Here is a 14,532-nt window from a genome sequence, read left to right as displayed (position 1 = left end):
TAGATATAACATCCCTATTCTCATTCCATATTCTAATACATACAGGACTCAGTCAATATTATACTCAAGGTCTGCTAAGTACTCTATCCCATGCTTTGTTTTGTCCTACTTTGTATTTTCCCCCATTCTGATAACATTCTTTCTTCACAAACTTGTGCACATCTAATTAACTGACTTAAAATGGGGGATTTCTTAAAATAGAAGTATTTGCACCTTATTAAAAATTTGGATAGAAATAGAGATATCCTTAGAGAGAGACAGAGAGATAGAGATAGAGATAGAGATAGAGATAGAGATAGAGATAGAGATTAGAGATACGATGGGGAATAGAGATAGGGATGGAGGGAGACACAGGGGAGGGAGCTAGAAAGACAAAGCAGATTGAGGTCAAGATCAAGGTCGAATGCCTGCTTTCTTCCTAATGTGTCTCCTCCCTCTCCTTCTACTTCCAGATCACAGTGGTTTCCCTATGGAGTCCCAGCTCAGCACTGTCCCTCTTGACCACCATGTAACCATGGTTCTGGCCACCTCCGCCTGGAGTGCTCCTCTCAGGCGTGCACCGGGCCCTCCTGACCTTCTGCAGCTCTCTGGTCTAAGGTCAGCAGCTCAGGGCGGGCTTCCTCTTCCTATCCACACAAAACTGCAGGCCCTCTCCCACCGTGCCATCTGCCCCACACCATGTTCTACTCCTTCCTCAACCATGTTCTATTGTTCTCTACCACATTAACACCATCTGACGCATAATATTTTCACTTGTTTATTTATATATTGTCTTCTAGGTCAAGTAGAATATTAGCATGAAATGAGGAAGGGGTTTTAGTCAGTTTTGCTCACTGTTGTATTCACAGCTCTTAGAACAGTGTCTGGCAAACAGCGCCCAATAAGCAGTTTGTTTTTTATTCCCTCCTCTGGTTTTTAAATGGAAAAAAAAAAAAAAATACAAGTTACATGCCCTAAAAAGCTGCAAGCTCAGTCTGTATTTGTACAAATCCGTAAGAGTGTCTTTCCTCCTACCTTGCTGTCCAAGCTGGACCTGTATGTTAGGAAAAAAAAAAAAAAAAAAAAACCGATGATGCAATTTGGCATCACATTGCTATTGATTTTTAAGTGGCCAGAAGAATCTGAGTTTTTATACAGTTACCAGTCATACATGTTCCCCATTTAATCTCCACCGAAAAATTTTATCCATAGCTCATCTTCTGATAGTAAATGCTCTTCAGAGTGCGTCTGAGTTCATGTTCCATTACGAGGAATGAGAAAACTTTCTGTGGGCGTGCTTCCCTAGATCTACTGTTCTTCCTGTGTGCAACCATGTTCAGTATTCTTTTTTCCATACATGCCCTAGTGAATGTGCAAGAGAGAAGAGAAGGGTAGAGAGAGAAAAGAAAGATAGAGAGAGAGACACACACAGAGACAAACAGACAGAAAGAGACAGATAGAGAGCAGAGAGCCAGACAGAGACAGAAGCAGAGACAGAGATTAATATGCATATTATCTCTAACATCCACCTGGCTTTTGCAATTCACACCACTCCTATTCTGTGATTTCCTGAGCTGCTTTTAAAAGCTGTACTGTTATCAGAGCTTGCTTTGGTGTTTCTATCCTCAAGAAAAATAACATCACAGCACTTACTTCTGGCTCAGAATTAGAAAGTAGCTCATCCTATGACCACTGGCCCTGGTCTCAGCAGCATTTGAACTTTCACAACTTAAGATCTCAAATAAACAGGCTAAGCTAATGTTTCCTGCTGAGCTATTATGAAATTAAGCTACTATTTTAAGAGGGTAGGAAGTTGGCAGCCAGAAAGCACTGGAATAGTGGAAGATATTCGTGATTCTGACAGTTAAAGTAAGAGAGAAACAAAATGCAGATTGTTAAGGAGATTTAAGGAAACTCCCTCCAGTGGTTCCATTTGTAGCGTCTCCTGGCACACCCTTCCATTTAAGGGTGTGCAAGTCCTGAATGGAGGGCAAAGTCTGTGTGGCACAGTGGTTGAGTATTTGCAGTGACTGAGCAGACCCAAGACAGTAGATACCAAGCAGAATTCAGACTGTGGGAAGCCACCAAGTTGCTGATGGCTGGACAATGTCTTTGGCTAGCAGATGGAGGGGAGGCAATTCAATGACAGAATGCTAATGTCCCAGAACAAACATAAACTTGAGATTTGATGCTGTCACCTGTAAGATATCACAGCAGGAGTCCCTGTGCCTTTGAGACACAATGTTGTCATTGGGAAAATGGGGAGAGTAAGTCCATCTTGAGAGTATGAGTTTAATGAATAAATGAGATAAAACAAGACAAGACACTGAAGCAGCACATTATAGCATGAACAGTAATTATAGTACAGAATGGAATTACTGAAAGAAAAATAAACAGCATTCACCCAAGAGCATCCAGCATGTTATTCACTAATGCCTCACTTGCATGCGTCCACTGAACATACAAATCACAAAACCAATAGGCACAGTGAAGTGAGCCACAGAATTAGGGCTCTTCCACCAACCCATGTACTGCTTGGTCTTAAAAAAGAAAAGAATCCATGTAGGAAAGGGAAGGGAAGGGAAGGGAAGGGAAGGGAAGGGAAGGGAAGGGAAGAAGAGGAGAGGAGAGAGGGGAGAGAAGAGGAGAGCACAAGAGAGGAGAGGGAAGGGAAAGGGAAGCGAGAGAAGGAGAAGGGGGGAGAGCAGAAGGGAGAGGAGGGGGAGGGAGGAGAAGGGAGGGGAGGGTAAAGCTTATACAGAAGATGACTTTCAGCTTTGGTGGCAGATGATCTCACGTCTATATCTGCTCTCTGACTCATGGAAATACAGACAATTTAAAAACTTGTCTTGGTAAATTTTCATATATCTGTTCCTTTTTTCACTTTCTTGGTGTCTCCCATAACCACTGCTACCATGCCTCTACATTTGAGGGTGGATGGGAAGAGGGAGACAGTTGGTAAAGGTAACTAAGTAAACTCCTAGAAAAGGCTATTTCTTAAGTCATAAGTTTATTATTATTAAACACTAATAATCTTTTTCACATATTATGTTTCTGGTTTGAAGTTGTAGGAATAACACTTATTCTGACACAGTAAGGTGTAACAATAATAATAAGCAGTAACAGTTAATGCTTATATAGTTTTGATGATCAGCATGCTTGGCATTGCCTGAAGCATCAGTAATACAGACTCATTAGATCCAGCATTATCTCTAAGCAGCATTGCTGTTGTTACCCCCATTGTACAGAAGAGGAAACTGACACAGGAATGTAAGATAATCAGGCCAAGATCAGATAGCTAATAAGTAGAAGAGCAGGCATTCAACGCCATCACTGAAATCTGCAACCACTCTGTTTGAAATCATACACAAACACATTCAAATCCTCAGTACCACACTGCTGAGTCAGTGTATGACATTAAAAAGGTAACATGAGGAACCCAAGGAGCACAGTAAAGTGTGCCACATAGGATTAGGGCTCTCAAACCAACCCATTTACTGTTTGGTCTTAAAGAGAAAGAGTCTATAAATAATCTATATGAGTCACTGTTCTGTGCCTCAGTTTCCTTCTGTCTAGAATGGGAAATAAAACTACCTACCACTTTGCGAACAATATTCAATTAAGCACTCTACATTAAGTCCCCATGACAGCACAGAGAGTATGTGACATACTCATACATATGCATGTACACACACTTTTCCACTCCAGGAATGGTTTGGTATAGTGGCATTTCAGGCAGCTCTAAATAGTGTGGGTGAAGATCCTGGGCTTGGCCTATATGTATAATTTCCATTTTCAGGAAAAAGAAGACCAGCAAAATTGTAGCTGACCTGGCAATATATTCAGACATCATTTGTGAGGCTTTACTGGATTTGACTGATGCTGTCCTGTTGATATGCACTCAGAATAAAATTCTTTGTGGCCCACTCAGCCTGCTCCAGCCTTGGCCATCTCTGCAGATGACATGTAATAAGGACTGCTTCATCGAAAAAGAGTCAAGTCTCCAGGACACATCCCAGCAGCAAAACTGTATACCAATCCTCGCTCGGTAATCAATTTTTCAAACTGTCCCTGATACTCCTAAATACAGCACAGTGCTGACTTCCTTTCTTTAATAGCTGCCGTGCGTGTGTAGATGTTTTTATACTATCACCAAGGCTCCATGTAGATTCTTCCCCGACAAAGCACCTGTGAACTCAGAACTCATCAGATTCCATGAGAAATTTCACTTACCCAGTACCCTGCAAATAGAAATGTCCTCACTAAAAATGGTTGTTTCTGTCATAGTTCTCAGAATCCTCAATAACATGTTTACCCTGCAGCTTCTGGATCCTCTAGGAATTCCACAATCCACCAGAGTTTCACAGATTGCTAAACTCTTAGTAAGGAAGATTGAGAACTCACGATTTAATAGGGAACAGTGACAGGTAACCATGTCCTGGATGTCTGAATCAGTCCGTAACCTGTAACTCAGCTGTCCCACTTGGCCCCCAGGATCCATTCTTTCTCATAGACATTATCCTTGCTCATTTACAGGACCTTTAAAAGGTTGGGTAAATTATATCTCAAAAACCCTTTGAGACAGTATTAAGTTAACCCTTACAAAGGGTTCTAGCTGCTCAGATGAGCCATTTTCTTGGAGCCCTGCTGTTGTGACCTTTTCAGTTTACACAAAACCGATTGCATTTTGCTTTTGTTAATTGCCTTCTGAATCTACCTCCCACCCTTGGAGTGTACAGTTGCTTAGCTATTCCCAAGATGGCCCCAACTTTGACCAGCCCTGCCCCCGGGGAGAAGCCCCTGCACATGGAGTACAGAATTAGCTCAGAATGATACATTTCATGTGTCATCATCGCTCCCTATTCCTGGGTGAGGACAGTAGGCAGGTCTGGTAATTTACTTCTTAACTTTCTCAGATCCAGGCTTATTCAATCTATTCTGCTTAAGGCTATAGGCAATCTCCAAAAGACAGTGCCCTGGGGAAACAACAATCCCCTTCACTCTCATATGAAAAAAAGATCAATTTCACTTTCCTCAGCCTCCTTATCTTCTTATTTGTCTTCTTTGCCCCCCTCAGTAGCAAGGAGTGTCTATGGATTTCTAGGCAGCCTTTTTAGGCTCCTGTGTTCCAGAGGACAGTTGGGTTTCATGTTCACACTAAATCGCTCTGATTTTAAGAGCTGCTCTGTGGCTCCGGGTCACCATCCATTCCACTCTGCCACCTTGACTTGAATCACAGTCTGTGCTCTGAGGTATGATTTCTCTTAGATTTGCTCATTTCGCCAAGATGCCTACAATGCAGGATGAAGCATGGCTACTCTGCCTGTGTCTCTCTGCTGCTAGAAGAACTGTGTCATGTAGCATTTCCATAGAACTGCACAATATTTCTCAGGGAGGCAGGCGCAGTGTGGTTCTTCTCCATTTAGAGACAGCAATGTCAGAAAGAAAGACGGGCTCTTCAACAGGTCTATGCCTATGGTGGCGGGAACCAGGACTAGACAGGAGCCCTGTGTCCCCGTGCTTCTAAGGCATAACATTTGAAACACAGAAGATATAAATAGAAAAGATACAGTCATTATCTCCAAGACTCCGTGATCCCTTTCTTCCCTTTCCTCTTCAGTATCTACTTATGTATTTTCTCTAGTCTTCACATTCCCCAAATTCTGAAATGACGATTAAGAATAGACATTTATAGATTTGTGGATCTAGTCTATCAGATTGCCAGCACCTAGCAGCATTCATCAACCTCTACCCCAAATCACTATATTCAAGGCCTTTCGCAGACAAAATATGCAGTAAGTATTTGCTGATTGAAGCTGATTCTAATTTTCATTTTTTTTTTCTCTTTAGCAGACACCATTACAATTACCTTCTTCTCAGACATGCATTCTCTTCCCCCTTTTGTAGCTTTCAATTCCTGTATTTCCCCCTCCCTTTAGAGTTGGGCACTTCCAAGGTGTAGCACTCAATGCAGGATTAGAAATTGTAATTAAAAGAAATTGTTGAAATGAGTGATTAAAAATGGACATGATAAAAATCCATTGAAAGCACCTAATGATGAGCATCTTGCTATCTCCAACCATGGTCCCGTCCTCGGAATACCTGCATCCTGTTGTGGGGGACATTTCTCTCCCTCACACAAAGCTCTTGCTCCCTGGGCCCTGCCTACCTTTCTCATTCCTCTCCATGTTACATGTTACTATTCTTGTCACTTCAAAAGCTTCAGTCACACAGGGTTTTTGTCCATCCTCCCGATTTCCTAACCCTTTACCTGTGTAAGAACTCCATCTTTCTGCTTCTAATGCCCTCACTCACATATAACCACCTAGTTCCCTCACATTTAAACCTCATGTCCAATATCACTTCTTCAGAAAAGAATTTCCATGTCTCAGTCATCTAAAGGCATAACATCTCCATTCCTTTCTAGCATTCTCCCCAGTCGCTTATGTGACATGTAATTCTATATGAAACTGTGTGCTAAGCTATCTGCTTACTCACTTAGTAACCATCTCTCTTCCCACAAAGTGTAAGCCCTCTGGAAAACCAGACAACATTCATGTACACTTATAATGTCTGTAACTTTACTGTTCAATATGGTAACAAATAGCTACATAAATCTACATAAATTAAAATTAAAAATCAATAGAAATTAAATTGAACATGGTAGTGAAACTCTGTAATTTCAGCTAATCCAGAGACCAGGGAATAAGGCTAACACAATGGCAGCTACTTTAGCTATTGGAACCTTGTCTCAAGATAAAAATTAAAAAGGGCTAGTGGTGAGGCTCGGTGGCAGAACACTCTCATAGCATACAGTAGGCTCCCAATGGTTTGGCCCCTAGTACCACTAAAAAAAGGAAAGAAGCAAGAGAGGAAGTAACAGAGGAAGGAAAGAAGGAAGGAAGGAAGGAAGGAAGGAAGGAAGGAAGGAAGGAAGGAATCAAACAAAACTTAAAACTCAAGTTATCAATAGCACTAGCCACATTGCAAGTGCTCAGTAATTACAGGTGCTTAGTGGCTACCACACTACAAAGTACAGTGAACATTTCAGAAAGTTCTATTTGATAGCAAGTAAACCAGAGCAATATTTAAATATTTGTTGAATAACTGAATGAATTATTCCTCTTAATTTTCACTTCAACTTCAGATTCTCCCTCTCTCTCTGTCTCTCTTTGTGTCTGTGGTGTCTGTGTCTGTCTGTCTGTCTCTCTCTCTCTCTCTCTCTCTCTCTCTCTCTCTCTCTCTCTCCCCCCCCTTCCCTCTCTCGGGAGTTGCTTCTAAACCCTTAAAAGAAGACAAACTGGAAAATGCTATCAGGGCAGTATCTAGCATGGTAAGAAGCCTTCAAATAAATGACACAGAAGACACGGCTGTGAAGAATACTTATGGTGATACTATACTTTCATATGTGAGACTTATAGACAAAAATATATTTAGGGTCAAAGTAAGAAAATATCCAAATGCAGCTCTCTGAACACAACAAATACTAATTCACTTGATAAGAATCACAGTGAAAGTACTAAATCTGAGCCTGAATAGCCAGGTAGTGACCCAAAAGATTTTTAATTAATGAATAAGGAGAAAGATTGCCTATAGAAAAATCTCCAGAGGTATCTTAAGAGAAGCTTCTAAAGGAAAACAAAGATTTCGTTATCTAGTGATTCCTTGACATCTTTTTGCCATCGACTTCAAAGACCCGTATATGCCCCAGCTACTTCTAACAAACAACCCAGTCTTCTTGGCCATCCATTAACTCATACACATGCAGGAATGAGCAGACACGTTCAAGTAAGGACTATTAAAGCATAAATTTGTGTTTTGCTGCCAATGTGACCTTAGGCAAAGGATCTAACCAACAGGAGTTTCACATTCATCTCCTGTAACAGGGACTGTAACTTCCTTACTAGGTGAGAAGAGAGATTAAAGGAGAAAACAAAATTAAAGATCCTGCAGCATGGGGGCAAAGTTCACTTTGAGGGTGGATCCTAGAGCTCAGTCGGGCAATATTTAATTCAAGGGAAAGTGTAAACTTACTTCCCTGCCTGGATCCTCGACATCCTTATATTTCCGATATAGATGGTTTAATTTTGAAGCTATATAGCTCTAATAGCATTGCTTTGAATAAGTTTGAAGCAATTGTCAGAGAAAGAACGAGAGCCAGTGGAGGAGAGAGAAATGACGACTGCTGTTAAAAGTAGACATGAAATCTAAATCTTCATGGAGCAACTACTACATGTCAGCTCTTGTGGACACAAATAAGTATCTAAGGACATATTGAAGTGAACAAGACAGTCCAATATTCATGGAGCTATAAAAAAGGGCTAAACAGTACTTCAGGAAAGTTATATAGAAATACAGAAGAGACAGATAAATTCTAACATGAAATATTGCAAAGACTTCTTGGAACAGTTGTTTGAGGATGTTAAAATGTGGGTAAAGTTTTACACAATAAAGTTAAGAGATGACAGAAAGTGATGCAGACAATCATTATCCTTAGTAACAAAGGATCAGAATTGGAAATAACAGCGGGCAGCGGAGGAATGACATTTGAAAACGTGTTCTAATCACACCACCCACATTTGTTTCTAAGATGCTAATCAGGAATTCAGGAATACTTTTATTCAGCTTTGAATTTTAGCAAAGGATATGTAGGGGAAGATGAAGGGTTAGATATGCCTAACTTCAGTGAGCTGTGTAGGGGACATGCACTGGGGAACTTGGAGAGAGACCAGAGAGGATGCAGTCAAGAAATGTCTTAATCACACAACTGAAGGGTCTTGGAAACAAAACCTTTTTCAGGGAGACAGAAGCCTTTCTGGTCAATTAACAAACTTTCAAAAGCACTGAGATGTCACATCTGAACTGAACACAGGAGAGTGTTTTCATCATCCTCACTGTACTGTTACAAATCTCCTCGCAGCCTGAGCTGGGCCTTCTAAACTCAACAGGGGCCCCACCACTGATTTGGAATCTGAGCTCTTTCTCCTTGGTTGGAATGGAGTCACAGCTCCCCCTTCTGGGAGCTAAAGTGGCAGCCAGTCCCCGGAAAAGCCTGTGTGGAAAAGGCTTTATTGTAGGTGGGCCTAAAACCCCCAAGCTTCTGCATAGGAGCCTGCACTGGAAAAGCACACTTTTCAGTGAGCCTAAATCTGACTTCTCATGGACTTCTGATCCAGACAGCTTTCTAGTTCCAGTCCTTTTATGGGTGATGCCTTTCTAGGAGAGAACTCCATTTGGCTCCAGCGTTGCAATTCTCTTTTGGGGACCACAGCCAATAGAAGAGGTTTCTGGATGAGTATGCACACGTGTGTATAGGAGTGTATTGTGCTTACATATGCTTTTGGGCCTACAGTATAAACACATTTATAGGGGTGAGAGTCTAATTAATATGAAGAAATTAATTTGCCTAAAGTATCTGCATCCATCTTTGAGTATATACTTTGCGCTCCAAAAAGCAAAGCTTTCTTTCTTTCTTTCTTTCTTTCTTTTTTTTTTTTTTTTTTTTTTTTGAATAAGAACTTCAGGTACAGTCCAAATGCTTTGCTGGATTTTCTCTAGCACTGATAGTAAGTACTGGGCCTTTTTGTATTGATTTGTACATAAGAATCAGACACTGGAGAAAGAATCTGTGTGTGTGTGTGTGTGTGTGTGTGTGTGTGTGTGGCCAGAAGGGTGCCTGAGACATCGGACCTTGCTCTCTGGGGTCATGTTTCCAGCTGGAGAAGGTTTGAAATACATCCTTAAAATGAGAAGTTTGATGAGAGAAGACAAGCGGTTATCTTGGGTGGAAGCCTGGTGGCGAGGCAGTGATCTATGTATTTCCTGGACAGGGTGGTGGAGCAAAAGCGTATTGACCTGACTGACAGGTGATGTGGGCTGAGTCCTGGGCATGCCACCAAATTGCTAGAGTTGGAGAATTCTTACTTCCTCTCTGGGCCCTAGTGTGTTGCCTGTCTGCTCTTTAGTATTCCTTCCAGCTTCCATCATCTATGGATTAGGAAAGAGCAAAAATGAGAGCAGGTCTCAACATGAGGTCTCCTCTGCCTTCACATCCCCTACCCAAAATGAACTAGGGGACCGTGCTCTAGCCAGGGCTTCCTGAAGTGGACTCTCTGTGGCCAGCTGTGTGAAGGCTCCAGCCAGAGGCATCAGCTTCTGACCAGAGATTGGTATGTTTGCAAGTGCCTGCAGGTAAGAACCTCACCTACCAGCCAGCGCAGGTTCCAGCAAACACGTTTGCTCCCTCCACCCTTCCACAGAAGAGACATATATGCATGTATAAATAATATTGAATTAAGTCTATGTCTGCCTTTTTCTTTCCACAAAAGCTTTTTAAGTGATCCCTTTAAGCCAAGGTAGGCAAGGAGCCATGTCCCACCATTTCAGCCTTGTCTTCTCCTAGCTCCACTGCCTGAAAAGACGGCTGCCGCTTACCTTGAGAAAGTACCAGCTGCCGAGTCTGGGAGCCATGCTAACAGCAGTAAAACTCAGCATTTTTGCTGAGTAGGGCAAGCCTTTAATAGGCAGCTGGGAATCAAATCAATGGCTGGCCCCAGAACCCAGTCCCAACAGTACCTAGCCAAGGTGGCCAAGGTACTTACCTATAGAGGCCCCCAAAATATGCAAATAAGGGGGAAAAAGGCAGGCTCCTAAAAGGTGTTGGAAAAGAGGGCCTGGACCTCAACTGTCTGAGATTTTTCCCACAGCTTTTCTGCCCTTGGCGATATTTTAGAGCCAAGCAAGAGATCCAGCATGCAAATCACATCGCAGTTCAAGTCAATTACTGGCATATTCTGTCATGGGTTCCCCCACCCATGGTCGTTTCATAAATTGTAGATCTGAAGTACACACACACACACACACACACACAATCTCTCCTGGCTTCTGCTAGTATCCTCCTAACTCCAGTGAGGCCATAAGGAGGCACAGCTTTGGAAGAGATTCCCTGGGGGAGGGGTGGGGAGGATGCTTCCCAAACCTGCCTGAGATTAGAAGGAAAGAAGGACTGACTGTCTTAGGGAAGTGCTTCATCTGTCTTCTTCCACATCACCCAGAGCTGCCCCCAAAGGAAAATTCCTCTGAGATCCTATGCAGCTGTAATGGGCGAGCAAATCCCAGATGCTGCTTCCTCCTTTCCCCAAGAGGGATCTGTGTGCAAACTTGCCTTGATTCTCCCCCAAAGCACCAGAAGCAGGAGGTGCTGCTGCGATTACAAACGGAGAGACAGGGCAGACCTCCATCCCAGACTCGCGGATCCCCTGATTGAAGCCCAAAGGCGACTTCCCCTTTTCTCTGTCATAGGCTACCCAGTGTCTCCCAGTTCCCATCAGAATCCTGGAGTCTGCCCAGTGTGGAATTTAAAGTGACAGCATCATCTCGCATGCCTCAGGGTTTGGTCATTTCCCTTTCATATAAAACACCGGGTCCAAGTGGGTAGCAGGACTCCAAGGTTTGGAGGAATTTTCCTCCAAGGGTACCAGCACTGGGTAAATAAGATGCCATGTCTATCCCCTTCGTTTTCCCCAAGCCCAAACCCACAACCCCAAGTGAAAGTCCACAGAGGGTTTCCCGTTGGCTGCGTGATCTTATAGTAAGGATCCTCTTCCGTGTAAGCTGGAGAGACCTAATTAAAAAGACACACAAGCGCACACACACAAACACATACGTACAAACATGCATACACATCGCGCTGTAAGTAGGTTATAGGACCTCTCTCTTTATCCCCTCTCCTACACACACACACACACACACACACACACACACACACACGCCACAAACACGTATCAAACGCCAACGACACCGCAGACACACCACATCAAGTTCCCACACACGTCGGGAGCGCGCGAGGACACACGCGCCGGCACACGCACCACTTACTCAAAGCCACATTTAACCCTTGGCGCTCGGAGACCGGGGACCCCGGTCTCCTTTGGCCCGGAACCTGCCAGGACCCGGAGGCGGCGAGGGAGACGAGACGAGGGTGCTGGGAGGGGGAGGGGAGAGCGCCCCGAATGCGGTCCGGGGCGGGCTCCAAGGGCAGCGGGCTGCGGGGCGCTGCACCCGGCGCCGCCTTACCTGGAGTCAATGTCCGTCTTTGGCGGAGAGCTGCGGGCGGACGCTTTTTATTCGGCTCGGTGGGAACTTGGGAGAGCCCTGCGTCCAGCTCGCATTCCGGGGACGGCGCGCGGACTGCAGGCGTGGGGGTACCTGGCTCCTAGCAGCCTGGCTCATACTCAGCCGTAAAGTCCCCTTCTCCGGTCCCGAGGACAGGCATGAATCCCGGCTCCGGAAGGCGGTCCCACTCCCTCTGCCTCCGGCTCCCGGGCTCTCGCTCCTGCGCTCGCCTGCGCTCTGCTCCTCCGCCTCCCCCCGCGCCGGATCAGTTCGCAGCCGCGGGGACCCGGAGCGCGGCGGCCGGCGAATGGCGAGGCGAGCCCGAGTGCGCCGCGGTCTCCGGGCGGGCGGGCGGGCAGGCGGGGAGCCGCGGGGGCCGGGCCAGGCAGGGGGAGGGACTTCGCCGGCGACGGGCGAAAATGAATGGGGGAGCGGCTGCCGGGGGCGGGGAGGGAGGAGCCGAGCCAGGTTTATTCCGAGGAGTGTTGGTACGTCTTTAGGCGGAGGAGGAAGAGAAGGGAGCGCAGGGAAGAAGAGAGGCCGCCTGAGGGCGGGGCGGCCTGGGCGGGCGGAGCACCAGCCTTGGCGGGGTCTCTTGGGTCTGGGGATGGGGCGGCGCAAGTCCCAGTCTGAGCATCCCCGGGGACCGCGGAGGTGCGCGCACTCCGGATCACGGTGCGCTGCGTGTCTGGAGCTTGTGTGTAACCAGAACCCGAGCGTTTCTGACTGAATATGCGGTGCTGGTGTGGCTGCGTGTGTCTGTCTGAGTGTGGGTTTTGTCTGGGGAGGTGCCCGTGTGAGTCCGGTTGTGTCTGTATATCTCTGTAGGTGTCTGAGACTGTTTCTGTGTGAGCAGGAGCACACAGACCCTCCCCTAATTAAGCCAGAGCTTCTCTCCTGGGCAGGAGGTAGGAGTGAGAAGCTGCGAAGCATGCAAAGTTCTCTGGAGACCACCGGAGACCAAGCAGGGAAGACGCACTACTAAGACGTGAATATAGAGCTGTGTAAAGGCTCTACATTCAACCTGAGGTGTTGCCTGGAGGCGTTGACTCTGGGCCTCCACTGACTCCCAGGAGCAGGCCTTCGTAGGATGGAAATTCCCACATTTTGCAAATTCTCTGTGCCACTGTAATCTTGTTCTCTTGTGACTTAAACCACATCAGTAATGCAGATTCCTAGTCCCTTGAAAAGAAGACCAGAGTAGGAAGCACGGGTTTAACTACCAGATGGAGAGGCAGGGAGCCATGTAAGAAAGCGTTGGGAAATTTAAAGGAGAAAATGTACCTGCTCTCCAGAGGGGCTAGCATACTGTATCTGTGATCTTGGTAAGATTACTTACCCCTAAGCCTCAAGTTCTCACCTGTGCCATAAGATAATGTAGTTACCTGTCCAATAAAGTTAATGTGAAATTTAAGTAATTTAATGTATATAAAAGCACTTAAGGTGCGCCTTCCCATCTAGTTTGTGTCCAATATGTTACATGTTCTTATAGTTCCTCTTATAGTGTTTTTACTACACAAAGTGTGATAGGAGAGAGATGTGACAGTAAGGAAGGCCTCGACAGGCATAGGAGCTAGTGAAGTAGTTGGAGGAAGAAGAATCTTGAACCAAATGGAAAAGAAATACTTTTTGATAGACTGAGAGCTTGGAAAAATTAACGTAATTGATTAGGTAGAAGGGAGACAGAGCCATCCAGAGTGCACCAGAAATAAGGGAGAGCAGAAAAAGCAACAACCAATCAGAGGGCCTGTACTTCTTCACCCTAAATGAGAAAAAGTCAGCACCATGGATAGCCCTCTGGCCACTGACCAGCCCAGAATTTCTGTTTCTGCCTGCAGGAAACTTCCTCTAGGCTCGGACAACCTCCTCCTTCACTTGGCTTCTAGTCTAGGGTCAGATTTTGGCCAGTGGTTATTGAGGAAATTCTGACTTTGATTCCAACCATGAATAAAAGGTTTGACACGCACCTTCATTTCTCATCCATGCCAGGAAGCAGTGCCAGGTTGCTATGGCTTATCCATTTCTCCCCTTCTTTTACTCTCTCTCTCTCTTTATCTTCCTGTACTGTGTATCTTCCCTCGTTTCTCCATCCTATTCTCTGTTTCTTCATCATTTCCCAGCTCAGAGCCTCTTTCTGGGGCCATAGTAGGCGACAAGCAGCCTAACTGGTATTGCTGCACTAAAATCAGTCTGAGACATCTAACTAAACAGCTTCAGATGAGGATCAAGACTGATTGATTCGTCTTTGCTCTTTCCTTATAATTAGTCTTCCAAAATGGGTTGTGGTCTAGATTCCTCAGAATGAAGTAAACTAACTCTGTGGAACATTTTCCTGTATTTTTCCCCCTTTGCATACCACAGGATCAGCATTTCTCTCAGCAAACATAGAACCTTTCTGTTTCCAAATACTGTTAGAAAGAGAAGTACAGATAATTGTTG

General features: G+C 44.9%; 1 protein-coding gene across 1 annotated transcript in view; it reads right to left on the bottom strand.

Annotated features, from left to right (window-relative positions):
* Brinp1 (BMP/retinoic acid inducible neural specific 1) overlaps nt 1–12,407 on the bottom strand; it is a 167,812-nt gene extending 155,405 nt beyond the window's left edge. The window contains exon 1 of the mRNA XM_003478840.5: nt 12,055–12,407. The gene's annotated coding sequence lies outside the window, so the exon portion shown is untranslated. The remainder of the gene's footprint in view (nt 1–12,054) is intronic.
* Between the last annotated feature and the right edge of the window lie 2,125 nt (nt 12,408–14,532).

This window comes from Cavia porcellus, unplaced genomic scaffold, assembly GCF_034190915.1.
Source record: "Cavia porcellus strain 051 isolate PalLab524CR breed Dunkin Hartley unplaced genomic scaffold, mCavPor4.1 scaffold_1, whole genome shotgun sequence".
Lineage (NCBI taxonomy): Eukaryota > Metazoa > Chordata > Mammalia > Rodentia > Caviidae > Cavia > Cavia porcellus.
The sequence above is the reverse complement of the archived record's forward strand: the minus strand, read 5'-3'. Positions and strand labels throughout refer to the sequence as shown.